Source organism: Mizuhopecten yessoensis, unplaced genomic scaffold, assembly GCF_002113885.1.
Source record: "Mizuhopecten yessoensis strain PY_sf001 unplaced genomic scaffold, ASM211388v2 scaffold7283, whole genome shotgun sequence".
Classification (NCBI taxonomy): Eukaryota; Metazoa; Mollusca; class Bivalvia; order Pectinida; family Pectinidae; genus Mizuhopecten; species Mizuhopecten yessoensis.
The window spans coordinates 1450306-1455796 of record NW_018406970.1 but is presented as its reverse complement, the minus strand read 5'-3'; positions in this window follow the sequence as shown (position 1 = coordinate 1455796).

Genomic DNA, 5491 nt, shown 5'->3' with positions numbered 1-5491 from the left:
TTGTCTATGTGTCTGTTGTTGTCTATGTGTCTGTTGTTGTCTATGTGTCTGCTGTTGTCTATGTGTCTTGTGTTATCTATGCGTCTGTTGTTGTCTATGTGTCTGTTGTTATCTATGTGTCTGTTGTTATCTATGTGTCTGTTGTTATCTATGTGTCTGTAGTTGTCTATGTGTCTGTTGTTGTATGTTCTTGTCTCTGTGTCTGTTGTTATCTATGCGTCTGTTGCTGTCTGTGTGTCTGTTCTTGTCTGCATGTCTGTTGTTGTCTGTGTGTCTGTTGTTGTCTCTGTGTCTGTTGTTGTCTATGTGTCTGTTGTTGTCTATGTGTCTGTTATTGTGTATGTGTCTGTTGTTGTCTGTGTGTCTGTTGTTGTCTCTGTGTCTGTTGTTATCTATGTGTCTGTTGTTGTCTATGTGTCTGTTGTTGTCTGTGTGTCTGATGTTGTCTGTGTGTCTGTTGTTGTCTATGTATCTGTTGTTGTCTATGTGTCTGTTGTTGTCTATGTGTCTTGTGTTATCTATGCGTCTGTTGTTGTATATGTGTCTGTTGTTGTCTTTGTGTCTGTTGTTGTCTGTGTGTCTGTTGTTGTCTATGTGTCTGTTGTTGTCTTTGTGTCTGTTGTTGTCTGTGTGTCTGTTGTTGTCTATTTGTCTGCTGTTGTCTGTGTGTCTGTTGTTGTCTATGTGTCTGTTGTTGTCTGTGTGTTGAGCTTCAGGTGTCTCCGTGTAAAGTTTCCATTTTGAGCTCGATTTGAGGATTTTTGACACTCCGACCGTACATAGTAATATACCTCAATTTTATTTTATAACAGCTTAACCGATTGGAAGATACTGGTCACATGATGAGACAATAAAGCATCGTCGCGCGCTCACGCGCTCAGATTTCCTCGATCATCTTTCCCTTATCCATAGCTTCTCTAGAAAAATTGTGCATGGCGTATCGTGGATGAAGCAAAAAACGCTTACCCTTCGGAACACCTGTTTTTTCTTTCTTTTGTACATCTTCAAGTGTCCATTTTAAAAGTTGACATTTTAAAACATCATGTCGCCCTCACGCACTCAAGTTTCCTCGATCGCATTTCCCTTATTCGGAGCCTCTCTAGAAAAATAAATTGGAGCCACCACGACCTAGTCATGAATGACGGAAGCAGACGACAACACTGGCGCGTCAACCTGATCTTCTCTACTTGTGTGCTATTAGGGGTTTTTTCAGCGTAATGAAACATTTATTTCCTTACTGTAGGGAAACACGATTATTTGAGTCTCCGAAGTTAATCATGTTTCACAAGAGCGAAATATCACATACATTGTAGTAGGTTGACGAACTCGTCTGTACTCCATAAACATTAGTAAATTAACTAAATATTAAAATTTTAAAGTATGGTTAAGAGCAGCTCAATTAAATGTAATACGCTATGAAAAATTATGGTAATGTAAAATAATAATAATAAAATTTAATTTTAATATCCACACATCTGTCATTTCCTCCTACCAAACAACGCCAAATATCGTTGTCTGTGTGTGTATCGTTGTCTGTGTATGTGTCATTGTCTGTGTGTGTATCGTTGTCTGTGTGTGTATCGTTGTCTGTGTGTGTATCGTTGTCTGTGTGTGTATCGTTGTCTCAAAGTGTTTGCTGCTGTCTGTGTGTGTATCGTTGTCTCAGAGTGTCTGCTGCTGTCTGTGTGTGTATCGTTGTCTCAAAGTGTCTGCTGCTGTCTGTGTGTGTATCGTTGTCTCAAAGTGTCTGCTGCTGTCTGTGTGTGTATCGTTGTCTCAAAGTGTCCGCTGCTGTCTGTGTGTGTATCGTAGTCTGTGTGTGTATCGTTGTCTCAAAGTGTCTACTGCTGTCTGTGTGTGTATCGTTGTCTCAAAGTGTCTGCTGCTGTCTGTGTGTGTATCGTTGTCTCAAAGTGTCTGCTGCTGTATGTGTGAGTATCGTTGTCTGTGTGTGTATCGTTGTCTGTGTGTGTATCGTTGTCTCAAAGTGTCTGCTGCCGTCTGTGTGTGTATCGTTGTCTCAAAGTGTCTGCTGCTGTATGTGTGAGTATAGTTGTATCAAAGTGTCTGCTGCAGTCTGTGTGTGTATCGTAGTCTGTGTGTGTATCGTTGTCTTTGTTTGTATCGTTGTCTGTGTGTGTATCGTTGTCTGTGTGTGTATCGTTGTATGTGTGTGTATCGTTGTCTGTGTGTCTATCGTTGTCTGTGTGTGTATCGGTGTCTGTGTGTGTATCGTTGTCTCAAAGTGTCTGCGGCTGTCCGTGAATGTGTGTTTTTACTAGCGCGTCTGTTGTTGTCTATGTTTATGTTGTTGTTTGTGTGTCTGTTGTTGTCTATGTGTCTGTTGTTGTCTATGTGTCTGTTGTTGTCTATGTGTATGTTGTTGTCTATGTGTCTATTGTTGTCTGTGTGTCTGTTGTTGTCTGTGTGTATGTTGTTGTCTATGTGTATGTTGTTGTCTATGTGTCTGTTGTTATTTATGTGTCTTGTGTTATCTATGTGTCTGTTTTTGTCTGTGTTTCTGTTGTTTTCTGTGTGTCTGTTGTTGTCTATGTGTCTTGTGTTATCTATGTGTCTGTTTTTGTCTGTGTTTCTGTTGTTTTCTGTGTGTCTGTTGTTGTCTATGTGTATGTTGATGTCTATGTGTATGTTGTTGTCTATGTGTATGTTTTTGTCTATGTGTCTGTTGTTATCTATGTGTCTGTTGTTTTCTATGTGTCTTGTGTTATCTATGTGTCTGTTTTTGTCTGTGTGTCTGTTGTTGTCTATGTATCTGTAGTTGTCTGTGTATCTGTTGTTGTCTGTGTGTCTGTTGTTGTCTATGTGTCTTGTGTTATCTATGTGTCTGTTTTTGTCTGTGTGTCTGTTGTTGTCTATGTGTCTGTAGTTGTCTGTGTATCTGTTGTTGTCTATTTGTCTGCTGTTGTCGGTGTGTCTGTTGTTGTCTGAGTATCTGTTGTTGTCTATTTGTCTTTTCTATGCGTCTGTTGTTGTCTATTGTATCGTTGTCTCAAAGTGTTTGCTGCTGTCTGTGTGTGTATCGTTTGCTCAGAGTGTCTGCTGCTGTCTGTGTGTCTGTTGTTCATTGTCTGTGTGTGTATCGTTGTCTCAAAGTGTCCTCTGCTGTCTGTGTGTGTATCGTTTGCTCAGAGTGTCTGCTGCTGTCTGTGTGTCTGTTGTTGGCTAGTTGTCGGCCGTTGTCTATGTGTCTGTTGCTGTCTATGTGTCTGTTGTTATTTATGTGTCTGTTTTTGTCTATGTGTCTGTTGTGGTCTATGTGTCTGTTGTTGCCTATGTGTATGTTGTTGTCTATGTATCTGTTGTTGTCTATGTGTATGTTGATGTCTATGTGTATGTTGTTATCTATGTGTCTGTTGTTGTATATGTGTCTGTTGTTGTCTTTGTATCTGTTGTTGTCTATGTGTCTGCTGTTGGCTATGTGTCTGTTGTTGTCGGTGTGTCTGTTGTTGTCTGTGTGTTTGTTGTTGTCTATGTGTCTATTGGTGTCTGTGTGTCTGTTGTTATTTATGTGTCTGTTTTTGTCTGTGTGTCTGTTGTGGTCTGTGTATCTGTTGTTGGCTGTGTGTCTATTGTTGTCTGTGTGTCTATTGTTGTCTGTGTGTCTGTAGTTGTCTGTGTATCTATTGTTGTCTGTGTGTCTATTGTTGTCTGTGTGTCTGTTGATGTCTGTGTATCTGTTGTTTTCTATTTGTCTGCTGTTGTCGGTGTGTCTGTTGTTGTCTGTGTGTATGTTGTTGTCTCTGTGTCTGTTGTTGTTTATGTGTCTGTTGTTGTCTATGTGTCTGTTGTTGTCTATGTGTCTGTTGTTGTCTATTTGTCTGCTGTTGTCTGTGTGTGTGTTGTTGTCTATGTGTCTGTTGTTGTCTGTGTGTTGAGCTTCTGGTGTCTCCCTGTAAAGTTTCCATTTTGAGCTCGATTTGAGGTTTTTTGACACTCCGACCGTACATAGTAATATACCTCAATTTTATTTTATAACAGCGTGACCGATTGGAAGATACTGGTCACATGATGAGACAATAAAGCATCGTGGCGCCCTCACGCACTCAGATTTCCTCGATCATATTTCCCTTATCCATAGCTTCTCTAGAAAAATTGTGCATGGCGTATCGTGGATGAAGCAAAAAACGCTTACCCTTCGGAACACCTGTTTTTTCTTTCTTTTGTACATCTTCAAGTGTCCATTTTAAAAGTTGACATTTTAAAACATCATGTCGCCCTCACGCACTCAAGTTTCCTCGATCGCATTTCCCTTATTCGGAGCCTCTCTAGAAAAATAAATTGGACCCCCACGACCTAGTTCCGAATGACGGAAGCAGACGACAACACTGGCGCGTCAACCTGATCTTCTCTACTTGTGTGCTATTAGGGTTTTTTTCAGCGTAATGAAACATTTATTTCCTTACTGTAGGGAAACACGATTATTTGATTCTCCGAAGTTAATCATGTTTCACGAGAGCGAAATATCACATAGTAGGTTGACGAAATCGTCTGTACTCCATAAACATTGGTAAATTAACTAAATATTAAAATTTTAAAGTATGGTTAAGAACAGTTTAATTAAATGTAATATGCTATGACAAAATCTGGTAATGTAAATAATAATATAATTTCATTTTAATATCCACACGTCTGTCATTTCCTCCTACCGAACAACGCCTAATATTACCGGTCGTAACATGACACATATTGCACATTTCGCACACATTTTCTCTTCAAATTATGTCATTTAAAGATTTAAATAAATATGCTGATATATTTCAAGGACATTTAAGTAAAATTTGCAGTTTATGCAAAAGCAGGTAGACGCCAAAATTTGAATATATCAAACTTTAAGATCTCATAAAATTAAATATATGTAGAAAAAAAAGTCCAATTTTACATAATTCCAGTTCTGCATTGAGTGATCATTTAACATGAACACCTTTTATATATAATTTGGAAATCTCGGAAAATATTAATGAGTTAATAATGTTTGCGTCAGCACGTCACGTTACAGTTGTTTTGTTTATTGGTTACGAGGTCAGTAAGGCACGCCTTACGAAATCTGTAATATGTATTGAAATTTCTATTTTTATCATTTTTTTTTTTAAATTAAGACCAATTCTATTACAATTTCATTTTTATAAAGTATCAATTGTTCATACTATATTTAGTTGTAACTTGAATATCCTTTAAAGGAAATTTCTTTTTGTACTTAAATATTTAATCAAAATATGAAATGAAGCTGATAGTTTAGGAATTTAATGTTTAATAATCTTTTTTAACAACCACGTAACATCAAAGTCATTCACAGTTTTTTTTTTATACATACATGTTCTTCGAGGTAACTACCACCGAACTATCCCTAGGCATGGTAGTCTAGTGGTAGGACGCCGGGCTCTTGACCGAAGGGTTGCGGGTTCGAGTCAAGGCACAGAAATGCGTTATCAAAGCTATAGTCATGCACCCCCCCCCCCACCCCCACCCCCAC